At 48.6% G+C, this 12,610-nt stretch overlaps 1 long non-coding RNA gene across 2 annotated transcripts in view; it reads right to left on the bottom strand.

Moving 5' to 3' along the window:
* LOC109497935 overlaps positions 1-12,610 on the bottom strand; it is a 154,728-nt gene that overhangs the window by 99,511 nt on the left and 42,607 nt on the right. Inside the window, exon 3 of one of the 2 annotated variants that reach the window (XR_006595084.1) lies at positions 11,213-11,412. The exons of the other annotated variant lie outside the window; for it this stretch is intronic. This is a non-coding gene — a long non-coding RNA (uncharacterized LOC109497935). The remainder of the gene's footprint in view (positions 1-11,212; positions 11,413-12,610) is intronic. 2 annotated transcript variants of the gene reach the window in all.

Consider the following 12,610-nt stretch of genomic DNA (forward strand, 5'->3'; position numbering starts at 1 on the left):
CTCGACTTGGGATGGAATGACCCACCTAGGAAGCCAAGAAACCATTTCTCAAAAAGAGTCAGCACATCCTCCTGTCTTGAGGTCTTCCCTATGTCAAATACACATTCGCCCAGCCATTTCCTCATTCATTCATTTGCTAAATATATATGTTCTTACTAATTACACTATGTCTGCCATGTTCTCTGTGCTGGGGATACAAAAATAAATCAGACACCTTCGCCGTCCCAGAGGAGGTTATGGTCTAGGAGGAACTGTCATAGACACTTGTGTTTTCTAGAGCTTCTAGACCAACTCTTTCTGAATCTCTCTCGAGTTCAGAGGAATTCCTCCCTTTCTTTGGCTCAAGCCAGACACTTACTTTCCCAGCATCCCTCGCACCCAGGGCATAGTCATGTGACACAGGCCTCACAAATCAGACACTGTACTGCGACCCTTTAATTCAGAAGTGAGCCACGGAAGACACAGACACCCAAAGAATCTCCTTTCAGGGAGGGTGTCGGGCTTTCCGGGCAGCGGGGGCTGTGGTATTTAGTGAAATTTTAGCTTTATTCCTGGCTGCAGTCTCCAAGCTAATTCTGGTGGTCTTCCCGGAGATTCTGTGAACTATCTAAACTCCTTTTAATAAGTCTTCCTTCTATTTATTTATTTTTTTTAATGTTTTATTTATTCTTGAGAGAGAGAGAGAGAGAGAGAGAGAGAGAGAGAGAGAGAGAGAGAGAGAGCGCATGAGTGGGGGAGGAGCAGAGCGAGAGAGGGACACAGAATCAATCCGAAGCAGGCTCCAGGCTCCGAGCTGTCAGCACAGAGCCCGACATGGGGCTCAAACCCACAAGCAGCGAGATCATGACCTGAGCCGAAGTCGGACGCTCAACCGACCGAGCCACCCAGGCGTCCAGTCTTCCTTCCATTTAAATGTCTAGAATGGATTCTGTCATTTGCAATGAAGAACTCAGGCTGATAAGGGGGCAAAGACAGGAAAACGGTTAACTGGAAAACAATAGGGATGGGACGTAGGGGGATATAAGGGTATCCAGGGTCTGTGGTCTTGGCCGTGAGAAGAATAGACTCCTAGGACAGTGACATTGCAGGCTAATAAGGTAAACCCTGTGAGGCTCTTAGCATGGGTCAGAGGACAGAATAGTCCCCTTGTCCACAGGGGATACATTCCAGGACTCCTGGTGGATGCCTTTAAACCACAGATAATACCAAACCCTGTATGTACTACATTTTCCCCTATACGTACATACTTATGATAGAAGTTCATGTATAAGTTAGGCACAGTAAGAGTTTAACAACAATATCAGTAAAGTAGAACAGTTATAACAATAGACTGGAATAACGTTACGTCCCTCTCTCTCTCCCTCTCTCTCTCGTGATAATGTGAGCTGATACGATGCCTACCTGACGAGATGAAGTGGGATGAATGCTGTAGGCACGGGACGTAGCACCAGGCTACTATTTACCTCCCGACACCACGTCAGAAGGAGGATCATCGGCTCCCAGGCGTGGTTAACCACAGGTAACTGACACTATAGGGGAAATACTCCAGGTGAAGAAGACAGTCCACCTACAAGGCTCAGCAGCAGAGCGGCTGTGAGCACAGTCCTTAGGGTCACAGTCCTGGATCAAAATCTGACTCTGCTGGGATGCCTGGGTGGCTCAGTCGATTGAGCTTCCGACTTCAGCTCAGGTCAGGGTCTCGCGGTTCGTGAGTTCGAGCCCCGCGTCAGGCTCTGTGCTGACCGACAGCTCAGGGCCTGGAGCTTGCTTCGGATTCTGTATCTCTCTCTCTCTCCCTCCCCTGCTCATGCTCTGCCTCTCTCTGTCTCTCAAAGATAAATGTTAAAAAAAAAAATCTGACTCTGCTACTATTTAGCTGTGTGGTGTTAGCTCAATTAGTCAACCTCTCTGAGCCTTAGCTTTCTTTCTTTTCTTTGAAATGGGGGCAATAATACCTAACTCAGATGAGGCTTGTGATAATAGAATAGTCTTTGTAAATACATATTAAGCATGATAAAGACTTATTAAATGGCAGTTATGATCAGCATTGCCCTCAACCCAGCCGGCCGTGCTGGGGAAAGTCAGGAAAGGAATCTCAAAGGAGAGGGCATTTAAGCTGGACATTAAAGAATCAGAACCACACAAGAACATACCACACAACTAATGCACCTGTTACGCTGACGGACTGGTATATTCGTGAAGCAGGACTAAACCTTACCTCAAACATACAATACGAATCTCTTTTTTAAAGTTTATTTATTTATTTTGAGAGAGAGAGCACGAGCAGGGGAGGGGTAGAGAGAGAGAGGGGGAGAGAGGGAGAATCCCAAGCAGGCTCTGCACTGTCAGCACAGAGCCCGATGCGGGGCTCGAACTCACGAACCGTGAGATTGTGACCTGAGCTGAAATCAAGAGCTGGACGCCGAGGGGCGCCTGGGTGGCTCAGTCGGTTAAGCGGCCGACTTCGGCTCAGGTCATGATCTCATGGTCTGTGAGTTCGAGCCCCGCGTCGGGCTCTGGGCTGACAGCTCAGAGCCTGGAGCCTGTTTCGGATTCTGTGTCTCCCTCTCTCTCTGCCCCTCCCTCGTTCATGCTCTGTCCCTCTCTGTCTCAAAAATAAATAAACATTAAAAAAAAATTTAAAGAGCTGGATGCCCAACCGACGGAGCCACCCAGGCGCCCCCATAAAAATACAATATGAATCTTGAAAGCAATATGCTGAATGAAAGAAACCAGATGCATAAGTGTCTATTCTGTGTGATCGCACTTGTGTAAAACTCTAAAACAGGCAAAGCGGATCCACAGCGACAGAAAGAGCATCAGATGCTGCCGGGGAAGGAGGCTGGGGGCGGGGAATTGACTGCCAAGGGGCATGAGTGACAGAAAAAAAATGCCTGGGGTGCTGGAAAATTCTACATCTTGACGGTGGTGGCGGTTACACAGGTGCATGCGTTTGTCAAAACCCAAACCGTGGAGGTAAAATGGGTCCGTTGTACATAAATTACACCTCAATGAAGTTTATTTAAATGACAAGCAATATAAGGCATTTGGAACACAGGAGCCTTGATAAAATCCAGAATCCTCTTGCTTCTGTCCCTTGACAACCCGTCCCAACCGCCAGGAGTTCCTTTTTCCACTTCTGCCCCTTTCTCTCTCTCTCTCTCTCTCTCTCTCTCTCTCTCTCTCTCTCTCTCTCTCTGTCTCTCTGCAAATTGATGGCTCCAAGCGACACGGTTCCCGGAGCATCATCACAGCTTGTTAACTTACAGTCACTCAGACAAATTTCTTTCCCTCCCATCCAATTTTGAATCAAGTCAGGAAAAGAAAGATTGGCCAAACATTACTAAACAGAGTTGGAATTTATGACAGCGGCTAATTTCTCCAGAAGCCTCTGCTAACATCTCCCCTCTGACTCAACGAAGCTCTCGATCTCCGTCTGGCTGCTCCCACCGTCTTCCCCGGCTGCTCTAATCGCGGTTCTCCCGCGCAAGTGCTTTTGGAGGGCGCCTTCTGCGTGCCAGATGGTGGAGTCTGGGGATACAGCGGTGAGCGACGGGGTGGTCCCTGCCTTCACGGGGTCGGGTGAGAACCCAGACAAGTTAAAACAGATCACGAGACAGGATGGAGGAGCTCTGAGGGAGGACAGCACACAGCGTTGGAGGAACGTGGAGGAGATGGGAGGGGGGGAGGGAGAAGAGGAGCCGAGAAAGGCATCTGGAGGAAGTGACCCTTGGAATGAGTTTAGGAGGAGGGACAGGCGCTCGACAGGTCCTGCTTTTTTAGTACTTTTTCGTAACCATTCCCTGTGGACCATGCCCAGGCTCTGGGCTCAGCCTTTCGCACGTTTGAATGATCAGTGATCATTTCGACGGTCACAACCACTTTCCATCTTCCAGACGAAGTAACGAGGACTCAGAGGTAAAACGACTTGCTCAAGGTCACCCAGATCAAGAATAATAGTAATTACAGCTAACGGTCCGTCTCGCCTTCTCTTGGCCGGCTCAGAGTTCTTTCACTGAATCCTTTTGACAGTCCTACGAAGCAGATATTGCTAGTAGAGCTTTTTATACCTGAAGGCACTGAGGCTCAGAGAGGTTAAGTGACTCACCCTGAGTCACACAGCTAAGAAGCAATGGACCCAGGATACAACCCCTCATTGTCCAACTCCGAATCACATGTTCTCACCCATGACACTATGCTGCCAGACTTGCTCCAGGGGCCTCGTTGTCAGGACCCTGAAAAGCACAGTCTCCCGTGAGAGTGATGTGCAGGGTGAAGAAGGTCGATTCTGTACGACTCTTAGCATGTGTCTGGCACACCGCGAGCGCCCCGTAATGTTGGCTGCTGTTATTAAAGAATGATGCTCAGGCATTCAAAAGTGACCTGTCCTTCCAACATGCTTGCCAGGCATAGCTTGGGCACTGGGGACGCAGCAGTGGAAGAGACAAGGGTCCCAGAGTCCACAGAGCTTGCTGCTTACAAAGTACACGCAATCCTATCTATCTACTTATCTATTTTTTAAATTTATTCTTAAGTTTACCTGTTTGAGAGAGAGCGTGCAAAGCAGGACAGGGGCAGAGAGAGACAGAGACAGAGACAGAGACAGAGACAGAGAGAGAGAGAGAGAGAGAGAGAGAGAGAGAGAATACCAAGCTGACAGCATGGAGCTGGAAGTAGGGAGGTCCATCTCACGAACTGTGAGATCGTGACCTGAACCGAAATTAAGAGCTGGACGCTTGGGGCGCCTGGGTGGTTCCGTCGGTTAAGCATCCAACTTCAGCTCAGGTCATGACCTTGCAGTTCGTGAGTTCAAGCCCTGCGTTGGGCTTTGTGCTGACAGCTCAGAGCCTGGAGCCTGTTTCAGGCTGTGTCTCCGTCCCTCTTTGTCCCTCCCCTGCTCTCTCTCTCTCTCAAAAATTAAAAATTAAAAATTAAAAATATTAAAGCGTTGGACGTTTAACCCAGTGCGCCACCCAGGCGCCCCACAATCCTAGTTAAAAAATGCTTTCATCCTAAGGGTGACCCAACAACAGGAGATACAATTGTATTCATAGTACAATCTCAGGTTATGTTTTAGGGGAAAAAAGACAAAACAAAACCTTAGCAGAGGAAGCAAGGCAGGGAAAAGAAATGCTCCGTAGGAGTTACCTTCGGGTGTTTCCCCTTTAATTCCTTCCCCTACTTTATAGTTCTAAGGGGAAAATGTCCAAAAGGTGAGGAACGGTGATGGTCCAGGAGCAAGGGCGACAGCACCTGTAGGGGCACCCCTATTTCTGCCTCCCTGGCCCTCCTGAACCCCCAGCCCTGCTACCTTGGAGGCGCAGAGGGTCCCGCTTCCCCCTCCAGAACCCCGTCTCTGGCATCATGAGCGTGAGTCCACGGACCCTCCTCGCGTTCCACCCCTGCTTCCCCCTTCCCTTGAGTTTTGAGTTTTCTCCCCCTCTTGACATTCAATTTCATCCAGAAAAATAATGAGACAAGGGTTCTAAATTGGAACGAATAAATGACATTGCAATTCATTATTTAATCTGCTCTCAGACTTGAGTGAACACTTTCAGGGGTAATTACCGCACGACTCCAAATCCATTTCTAGGAAGCAGTCGCCGGTGGCGTGTGCAGAAGGTAACAGGACAAGTCAATATCTATGCAGCAACATTTCCCAAGAATGTCCGGCCTGAAGAAACCTCACCCAGTGATGATGGAACCGTTCAATTGTTTTTTGGTGCGCACGGGCGCACACACACACACACACACACACACACACACACATACACACAGATTGTGGCCCTCCATCAGTCTAACTCCTAGGGCAATAGGGGGACAGAGTGGGGAGCAGCATTCTAACAAGGGCCCCCAAAACTAGAGAGAGAGAGAGAGCCCAGGGAGGTCACATGTTCATAGACGTGCAAGCTACTTTTGTTCTGAGGGAGTTCAGCTACCCAGGAAACATTTTTTTCGATTATCTACACAGCAGGTGCATAGCATGTTTCAAAAACATGACACAATTCCAGTTCCATCCACGTTGCTGCAAATGGCAGGATTTCATTCTTTCTCATTGCCAAGTAGTATTCCATTGTATATATAAACCACATGTTCTTTATCCATTCAGCAGTTGATGGACATTTAAAACTGGAAGGTATTACGCTGAGTGAAATAAGTCAGTCAGAGAAAGATACCGTACGTTTTCACTCATATGTGGAACTTGAGAAACTTAACCATGGGGGAGGGGAGGAGGAAAAAACCAGTTACACACAGAAAGGGAGAGAGGCAACCCGTCAGAGACTCTTAAATACAGAGGACAAACTGAGGGTGGACGGGGGGGTGGGGGAGAGGGGAGAGTGAGTGAGGGGCATCGAGGAGGGCGCTTGTTGGGATGAGCACTGGGTGTTGTATGTAAGCGATGAACCACGGGAATCTTCCGCCAAAACCAAGAGCACACTGGATACACTATATGTTAGCCAACTTGACAATACATTATATTTCAGGGGCGCCTGGGTGGCTCAGTCAGTTGAGCGTCCGACTTCAGCTCAGGTCATGATCTCGCGGTCCGTGAGTTCAAGCCCCGCGTCAGGCTCTGTGCTGACAGCTCAGAGCCTGGAGCCTGTTTCAGATTCTGGGTCTCCCTCTCTCTGACCCTCCCCCGTTCATGCTCTGTCTCTCTCTCTGTCAAAAACAAATAAACATTAAAAAAATTTTAAATTATATTTCAAAAAAAAGACAAAAAAAACCCATGACACAAAAGCACTAAGCATAAAAGAAAAACTGGGTAAACTCATCAAAATTATGACCTTCTGTTCATCAAAAGACTCCATTAAGGAAGTAAAACAGTAAACCACAAACTGGGAGATAAAATTCACCATACGTGTGTCTGACAAAGGACTTAAATCCAGAATATACAATGAACGCTGGCAACTAAATAGGAAGACAAAAGCCAATCTTAAAATGAACAAAAGATTCGAACAGACAGTTCAAAAAGGAGGCACAAACATGGCCAGGGAACACATGAAAAGATGCCCAGCATCTTAGTCATCAGGGATGCCTTAGTCATCAGGGAAACGCAAAGTAAAACCACAACGAGCTACTCCCCCATATCCGCAGAAACAGCACAAGTTAAAATGTAAGACAACCTGATGATAGCAGGTGTCGGAGAAGGTGTGGGACAACTGGAACTCTCACACGTGGCCGGCAAAAACGTAAAGTGGCAAACAGGTCAGCACATTATTATAAAGGTAAGTAGGGGGAGGGGAAGGAGAAAAAAAAGAGAGAGGGAGAGAGCCAAACCATAAGAGACTCTTAAAAACTGAGAATAAACTGAGGGTTGATGGGGGGTTGGAGGGAGGGGAGGGTGGGTGAGGGGCATTGAGGAGGGCACCTGTTGGGATGAGCACTGGGTGTCGTATGGAAACCAATTTGACAAGAAATTTCATATTAAAAAAATTTAAAAAAATAAATAAAGGCAAGTATATACCTATTATATAACCAAGCAGTTCCACTCTTAAGTATCTAGCAAGAGACTGAAAAATTAAAAGACTCGTACATGAATGTTCACAGTAGCTTTACTCGTTAATACCCAATAACCGGAAACAACCTGAATGTCAATCAACAAATAAATGGAGAAATAATTGGAAGTATAGTCATCCAGTGGAACACTATGTGGCAAATAAAAAAAAGGAACAAAATACTGATATAAGCAGTAACACGGTTGATACTGCAAAACAAAATGCCAACCTAAAGAATAAAGAAGCTAGATAGAGAGGCGCCTGGGTGGTTCAGTCGGTTAAGCACCCGACTCTCCGTTTCAGCTCGGGTCACGATCTCACAGCTTGCGGGTTCGAGCTCCACATCAGGCTCTGGGTTGGCAGTGCGGAGCCTGCCTGGGACTCTCTCCCTCTCTCTCTAATTAAACAAACACTTTTAGGGGCTCCTGGGTGGCACAGTCGGTTAAGCGTCCGATTTCAGCCAGATCACGATCTCGCGGTCCGTGAGTTCGAGCCCCGCGTCAGGCTCTGGGCTGATGGCTCGGAGCCTGGAGCCTGTTTCCGATTCTGTGTCTCCCTCTCTCTCTGCCCCTCCCCCGTTCATGCTCTGTCTCTCTCTGTCCCAAAAATAAATAAACATTGAAAAAAAATTTTTTTTAAATAAAAAAAAATAAAAAAATAAACAAACACTTTTAAAAAATAAAGAAGCCAGATATAAATGAGCCCAAACACCGTGAATCCATCTATGTCATGTTTGAGAAGAGGCAAGACTAACATACGGTGATAGAAAATGAACCAGGGGGCACCTGGGTGGCTTAGTCAGCTAAGCATCTGACTCTTGATCTCAGCTCAGGTCTTGATCTCAGGGTCATGAGTTCAAGCCCTCCACTGGGCTCCTCGCTGGGAATGAAGACTACTTAAAAAAATAATAATAATCAGGATCACTGGAGTGGGGCAGGGGTTGGAGGCTGCCTACAAAGTGATACTACTGAAGTGACAGAAATGCTCTGTATCTTTTTTTTTTTTTTTTTAATTTACATCCAAGTTAGTTAGCATCTAGTGCAACAATGATTTCAGGAGTAGATTCCTTAGTGCCCCTGACCCATTGAGCCCATCGCCCCTCCCACCACCCCTCCCGTAACCCTCAGTTTGTTCTCCATATTTGGGAGTCTCTTCTGTTTTGTCCCCCTCCCTGTTTTTATATTATTTTTGTTTCCCTTCCCTTATGTTCATCTGTTTTGTCTCTTAAAGTCCTCATAGGAGTGAAGTCATATGATTTTTGTCTTTCTCTGACTAATTTCGCTTAGCATGATACCCTCCAGTTCCATCCACATAGTTGCCAATGGCAAGATTTCATTCTTTTTGATTGCCGAGTAATACTCCATTGTATATATATCCCACATCTTCTTTGTCCATTCATCCATCGATGGACATTTGGGCTCTTTCCATACTTTGGCTATTGTTGATCGTGCTGCTATAAACATTGGGGTGTATGTGTCCCTTCAAAACAGCACACCTGTATCCCGTGGAGAAATGCCTAGACTACCCTACGACCCAGAAATGCTCTATATCCTCATTGAGGTGGAAGTTACAAGAGTATTTACATTTGTCTAACCTCATCAGAATGTATGCTTCAAATGTGTGCTTTTTATGATCAAGCATCATATCTGATTAAGCGAACTAAGCCTGAAAGGAAGGACCATTCCCTCTGATTCTAAAACCTTATAAATTCTAAGACTCATCTAGCAGTCTCCCGTGAGAAAATTAATGAAGCAGCCTGCATACACAGACCAACACTTCCCGAGAGCACTCCAGCCCTTGTCTGTATCTCGCTGCTCTGTGAACATGCATTAAGTGTCCCGCGTGCATTGCATGTCAGGGAGCAATGTAGCAAATAGTTAAGAGCACGGCTTTGGCGACAGATGGTTCTGAATCCAAGTCCTACTTATGGCAATGCTGGTGGCAAAGCCCACAAAGACTCCTGGAGTCCACTGGAGGCATTTGCAGGTATGGGTAGTTGTACCTTCTTTTACGGCCACGTGACTTCCCGGAATAAAGACTACTTTTCCCAGTTTCCTTGCAGCTCGGGGTGGCCATGAGTCATCCCATTGGTCAGAATTGAGGGAGAAGTACACAGCTGTGAAGCCTCTTCCAGGAGCCCTTACTATGCGTGTCTCCCCCCCACCCCCGGCTCTCTCCTGCCCTCCTTCCTCTGTACCTGGAACCTGTATGCCGCCATATTGGATCACGAGGCCACACGCTGCAGAGCAACGCGACAGGGGGCGTCAAATCACCACCACCAGGCAGCCACCGTGCCTCCCAGCCCTGGCCATGTGCACCTGCACTGTTATGGGGGAGAAGAAAGCACCCCCTTTATTCATTTTCGATCTCTGTCAACTTCCAACCAAACCAACCTTAACCGAAGCGAGCCTGCCTTGACAAAGTTGTACACTTAACACATGACAACGTCACAAGAGGGCTCCACAAACTGTTTAAGGAACGGAAAGCGGCTCCGCGTGTCTGGAATAGGGCATTTGAGGGGGCAAGTGGGGAGCACAGGAGGAGAAAGGCAGCTGGGAAATGGGCAGAGATGAGGCCACCCAGGACACCGCAGGCTGCGTGAAGGGTTTGGGTGACGGTACAAAAAACCATGGGAAGCCACCGAGGGAATTGAGCCCGGCAGTAGCAGACCGGCTGGGCGTTCTAGACCAATCTCCCATCTGCTTCGTGGAGGATCAACTGTAGGAAGCCAACTGTGGAGGCGGGTGGGCTCCTCCAGGCCGTCCCTTATCTCCCACGTGTTGTTACGGCTGATGAGAGAGCTTTCTCTCGTTTCTTAGGGACACAGACATCTCAAACCCAAATGCCTCACAGAGGCCCCAGTGGAGGAAGCAGGCAGGACGTGGGACCACAAGGGATGGGGGCATTTGCGGCTCGAGAGCACGCACCCCGCACAGGCCGTGACCACGCGCAGCCCCTGCCTATCCGTCAACTGCCGCCGGGTGAAAACAGTCCCGGAGCCCCCCAGGGCTTCTAAGTTCTCAGGAGAGGCTCCAAAGGTGGATTTTGGGGTGGGAACCCAATTTTCCTTTTAGGCAAGACCCTTCCTGCGAAGATCGAAGATCGAGACAAGCTTGTCCTGAGGCGGAAGCTGAACAGCAGGCTTCCAGTTCCTTGCTCCTGCTCCTCGCTCGGGGAGGGGCGGGGGGGCACCACCAAAATTTAAAATGCAAATTCTGCAACAGGCAGAAGGCAGAGGGCTCTGGTCTTTGAGGCTGGTGGCTCCAGGGCGCTAATCAGCTTGCAGGAAGCGCTGGCACCCCCTTCTAAACTTCACTTTCTCTCTTGTCTGGGGTGGGCGAGAGGATTTTTTTTTTAATTTTTTTTTTTCAACGTTTATTTATTTTTGGGACAGAGACAGAGCATGAACGGGGGAGGGGCAGAGAGAGAGGGAGACGCAGAATCGGAAACAGGCTCCAGGCTCCGAGCCATCAGCCCAGAGCCCGACGCGGGGCTCGAACTCCCGGACCGCGAGATCGTGACCCGGCTGAAGTCGGACGCTCAACCGACTGCGCCACCCAGGCGCCCCAAGGATGAGAGGATTTTAAAACAAATGCAGGGGAGAAGTTGAGATTTCCCTCTGAAATGCCAGGGATCCTCAGAAACCCCCAAGGACGGGCCACCCGCTCCATTCAAGGCTTGGTCCCCCACACAGGGATCTCGCCCGGCCTCACCCACGCTCTCTCGTCCTGAAAGTTCATCCTCACAGAACTTGGTCGGTAGGAATCATGCTTCTCTTTTCCCTCATCCTGGTCCCCGAAGGCTGGAGACGAGAGGCTGCTCCGCTTCGTAGATACTTCATAATCACTGACAACTGCCTTTGGGGCCTGCCTGCCGCAGCCACTGTCGGAAAACCCTCTTCTTCCGGAACTTACTATGATAAAACACAGAAACGTGGACGCTAGGGAGACTTTGATCCGGCCCAGCAGGCAGATGAAGTGGCATGCACACGCCCATGGGTGTAGACGGTGAGCTGCAGCCCACAGACCAAACCCGGCCCACCACCTGATTTTGTCAATAAAGTTTTATTGGAACATGGCCATGCTCATTTGTTGCTCTGTCACCCATGGCTGTTTTCCTTCTAGAACTGTGGGGCTGAATAGTTAGTTGGAGCAGAGACTGTATGGCCCACGAAGCCCAAGATACTTACTAGCTGGCCTTTTGTGAAACAAGTTTGTCCACTTGCGAGGAGAGAACCAGCGGATACCGAGGGCCTGCCGCGTGCTGGGCGGCCGTGTTAGTGGCAACACACATCAGATCGCTTCATCCTCAAACCTTTCTTCAGAGGGAAGATGTATTGTCCCCCGTTTTAGGAAAAAAAGAGGCTCAGCGAGGCTCTCCAACTTACTCAGGGACCCCAAGGGGATCCGCCCACCTGTGTGGGGTTCAAATTAAGCCCAGGGTCTCCCCCCAACACGTGTGGGTCTTCATGGAGGCGGAAATGCCCCCAGTAGTTCGCAGGGGGCATTTGTGGGACACTATTGGTACTCAGAGGGTGAGGGACACAGGACACAGTCCTGAAGGAGAGAGAACCACCCCGTGTACTGTCAGCACCACCGTCCGTGGCAGCTGAGTCACCAAATAACACACCTGTACCAGTGTTTGTGGCTGTCACATTCACACGGCGAGCCTTGCACGGCCCTAGTTTTCTATAAAATAAAAAGTGCCAAAGAGGTCCAGTTGAGTATTTACAAGATAAAAGAATGTACGCCCACTTCATCTGATTAAGTCATAAAGAGCATTTGCTTAAGTACATAATATCATGTAAATTACTTTCCTTTTATTTCTTTCCTTCGTGTTTTGGCATTGCCTTATTTATTTATTTATTTATTTATTTATTTATTTATTAATTATTTATTTATTTATTTATTGAGACAGAGAGAGACAGAGCATGAACGGGGGAGGGGCAGAGAGAGAGGGAGACACAGAATCGGAAACAGGCTCCAGCCTCTGAGCCGTCAGCCCAGAGCCCGATGCGGGGCTCGAACTCACGGACCGAGAGATCATGACCTGAGCTGAAGTCGGACGCTCAACCGACTGAGCCACCCAGGCGCCCCGGGCATTGCGTTATT

Source organism: Felis catus, chromosome A3 (assembly GCF_018350175.1).
Source record: "Felis catus isolate Fca126 chromosome A3, F.catus_Fca126_mat1.0, whole genome shotgun sequence".
Classification (NCBI taxonomy): domain Eukaryota; kingdom Metazoa; phylum Chordata; class Mammalia; order Carnivora; family Felidae; genus Felis; species Felis catus.